A 4,044-nucleotide genomic window follows, 5' to 3' on the forward strand; every position below is an offset into this window, starting at 1 on the left:
CAGACCACAGCGCTGCGTGTCCTGGTGGTTCTTCCCGGGGGGCGTGCTGGGATGCGGATGGGGGGCAGAGAGGGTGCGGGCCAGGGTGGCAGGCTGGAGACTGGGACCCAGGCCCGGTTCAGATCCTGAGTTTTGAGCCTTGTGGTTGGGTGACTGGGCAAGACTCTGGAAACTCCCTCGCCGGGACTCATCTGTAGAATGGGGAGCCTAACCCTTCTCTTGCTTGGCTGTTGTGCGCATTGAATGGAGTCATGGTGGGGGCCCCGGTGGGGGAGCCGTGAAGATGCTGACAGTACCAATGGCAGGCTACCTGGGACCCTCAGACACGGCCCTGCAGCCCTGGGTCCGAGGACTAGCAGGTCACGGATGGTCGGAAGGCGCTTGCTCAGCGCCCAGTGGAAAACCAGCGCCTGCCTAGAGCAGTGATGGACCCAGAGCGGTGCCTGCTTTCACCCGCTTCCACTTGCCCTGTGATCCATCTGCATGCCCAACCCATCCCTCCTACCTACACCCCTTTTCTCCTGTACCCCAGCCCTGAATCCCGGCGGACCAACTGCAGCTCAAGCTTCTTCCATTTCTCCAAGGCAGGGGCGGAGGTGGGGAAAGAGAGGGAGGAACAGCCTTCCCAGGTCAGGCGTCTGAGGGCCAGCGGAGGGTGGTCAGCAAAGACACGCTGTCCCGGGGGTGGGGGTGGGAGTTGAGGCTGGAAAATCAAGAAGACGGGGAGCTGCCCACAAAATGAGCACAGAGGGCTTAGTGGGAAGGCTGGGGGGGACCCCCGATAGGACCCGGACCTCACGCTTTTATTTCCTCTGCGTGTAGCCACAGGACAACCTGCCCCTGAGCCTGAGAAACCTCTCTGCAGGCGGCCACCACTCAGCAGGAGGACGCCCGGTCCTCTGTGCCTGAGCCAGGCTCGGGTCCAGCTTCCCTTCCAGCTGCATGCCCCCAGGCAAGCCCCACCCACCCCACGGAGATGCCTGGGAAGCACTGGCAGGGGGCTGCTGACTTACAGCTTCGGCTGCCCTGCCCGAACGGAGGACGGTCTGCGCGCAGCAGAGGTAGGAGCAGCCCTGGCTGGGAATGAGTGGCTGAGCCCACGTGGAGCCTGCAGTGACTTTTCCTCCCTTTGTCACCACCCCAGTGATTGGATAGAGTGTCGGCCTGCAGCCTGGGACCCTCCCTCCAGTCCTCTCCCTGCCCTCCCTCCTTCACAAACCACTGAGCCGCCTAGAGCTCCCCCACCTGGCCCTCAGCCTCTGCTCCAGCTGGGCCCACCCAGCGCCGTGAGGGAAGCCTGGAGGCTGTTTCCAGTCCCAGCCCTCTGATGACAAGGGCGCGCGGGCCTCTCTCTGCCCCTCTCGGGGCCTTCATTCTCCCTCTGAAGCAGCCAGAGGTCTCGACCCCTGATCTCCAAAGGCCCTTAGGACCCAATGGCTCTGATTCTGGGGAGGTGACAGGATCGATCCATCTCTCCTCCTCCCTCCGTGTCTCTCCTGGCCTCCCACCTGCCGCCCTCCGGCCTCCGTCTGCGTTCTCTCGGTTGTCAGTGGCGGGAACGGCACAGACGGGCTCACGCAGCTGCGCCATGCACCTGGCCACACACACGCAGGTGCCTCTCTCTCCTGTCCCGAGTCTGAGGCGACTCTCCTTCTCTTAGAGCAGAGGTGGGGAATGTCCGGCCCGAGGGCCATATAAGGCCACGGAAACCCCGTTCGGTCTGGCCCGGCCAAAGCAACTGCAGGCGGGACTCAACATTCAACAGATCTAGGAGGTTTCTTTCACAGCAACGTAAATTTCTATGAAGTGAATGACGTTAAGCAGATGGTGATATAAATATCCAGATGGCCCTCGGCAGAAGCAAGGTTCCCCACCCCCGTCTTAGAGCGTGGCATTCTCACAGGGGGATTCAGACGTGGTGGCCAGGGTGGCAGCCCAGCACTGTCTTCCAGTCTCTGGGTGATCATCCCCTTTGCCCCAGCCACTGACGGTACGGCAAGAGGGTGGCACCTTGTGGGGGGGGGTGTGTGTGACATCCGGATGCCAGCCAGAGCTGGGAGGAGCAGGAGGGGGAGGCCGACGTAAACTCTCCCTTTTGGAGTTAGTAATTCCCGCTGGCTGGGGGGAGGGCACTGCCCTGGTGGGGGTGAGGGCATTCTCCCAGGGTCCACAGGTCATCGCCGGGGCGGGCAGGGCCACCAAAGACAACTTCCCCGGGAAGCCATCACCCTGGCAGCTCCCTCCAATGCCCACCGTGCGGCTGGCTCTGTGCTCGGCCCGGCAGGCGACAGTGGGAGGGGACCCTGTGCTTGTGTACTGTGGCGGCGTGATGGAGCGTGCGCAGTCTCAGCTGGCTAGTGTCCCGCCGCTGTCACTCATGTGGCAGGTTGTTGACTTTCTGAGCCTCATTTTCCTCGCCTGTGAAATGGGGCCAGTATTGCTCTCCCCTGGGCTTAGGGCGAGGGCGTGGGAGAGGTGACCTGTGAGCAGTGTTTGGCACGTAGAGGGGGGTGAGGGGGCAGAGGAGGGAGGGGGCTGGCCAGGCTCTACAATCTGAATGCCAGGGGTGTCCCACTCCCCTCCACACCCTGTTCCCAAGACCTGTCCCCTCCCCCAGCTGGCCTGACCCCATGCCATCCCCCTGAGATGGGAGGGCAGACCCTTGAGATGTGCGGGGCTGCCGGAGGCCATGCGGTTAGCGATAAGGCGCCTGGCACTGCGGGCGCTGGCCAGACGGGTCTGGGACCGCACAGGCTCCAGCTCCAGCCACTGGCGCCCGGGGCGCTGGCTCCCACCCACTGCAGCTGACCAGGAAGCCGGGACAATGGCCGGCACTGGAGCTGGCACTGGGTCTGGCCAGGGGAGCTCTTTCCCAGCAGGCAGCGGGGGCGGCCAGCCCTCTGCTTCCTCAGAGGCCCAAGCCACTGGGCTCTGTCCTCCCATCTGTGCAGAGCAGCTTTAGAAAGAGCCCGGGCCTCCGCAGGCACCTGGTGCAGGCCCTTCTCTGGTCTCCAGTCCTCCCTCCTGGCCTCTCAGCCCCCTGCTCCCCCTCCCCCCTTCAGAGGGGGCCTCAGACAGGACAGGGCCTCCCAGCCTGGGCCAGGCTCCCTGTGATAAGCTGCCACCCTCACGCTGGCTGGCGGGTTTCTTTGTTCCTTGAAGGTCATGCCTCCAGGAAAAGCCTGACCTTCCGCAGATTCACAGGTTCCGGCTGGAATGCCTGGGGCCCCAGGAGAAGGTGGAAGGAGGGGGGAGGGGGGGACTGTGGGTGTCCCTGTCACTGAAGGCGTCCATCCCCACCGGCCAGCACTGGGAGCCGACAGCGTTTGCTCACACCGTCTGTCACTGGCGGGGCCTGTGGGGCAGGAAATTCGCTCCTCTGAGGGGCCTGGGGCAGCATCTTACTTTGTCTCTCAGCTGTGTTGGCTGTACCGCAGGGAAGAGCCCCCAGGCCTGGTCAGCCCTCCGAGCTGGCCACCACCTCTCCAGTCCTCTCCCCGCCCCCCAACGCCCCTCTCCCCTTCCCCCGTTCACTGTATGGTGTCTGAAAAAATCCCCTTTGAACCTCCTCTTTTCTCTTTAGGGCTCAAGTTCCCAGTCTGAGGCGGAGGGGACTTGCTTGTGGGGCCATAAGCAAGGGACAGGGGCACAAGGAAACCCCAATTCTCTGCCTGTTGCTGCATCTCACCCCTAGCTGGGCCTCGGGGTGTAGATTCTGATTTTTTCTCAGGATCACCAGACTTTTTCTCCATCTCCCCCCCACCCCCCCCCCCCCAGTCCTGCAGGAGTCAGGAGAAGCAGGAAAGGGTAAGATATTGTATTCTGTAGGTCCTGGCCACTCCCAGGCCCTGCCACACACACACACACACACACACACACACACACACACACACAGAGGCACACACACACACAGACATACACAGAGATACACACATGTACACACACACATATACACCCAGACACAGGCACACACACACACAGAGGCACACACAGAGACACATGTGCACACACATGCACACACACTCACAGGATATGAGCCCGCCG

The sequence above is a fragment of the Pipistrellus kuhlii genome, unplaced genomic scaffold, assembly GCF_014108245.1.
Source record: "Pipistrellus kuhlii isolate mPipKuh1 unplaced genomic scaffold, mPipKuh1.p scaffold_m20_p_17, whole genome shotgun sequence".
Classification (NCBI taxonomy): domain Eukaryota; kingdom Metazoa; phylum Chordata; class Mammalia; order Chiroptera; family Vespertilionidae; genus Pipistrellus; species Pipistrellus kuhlii.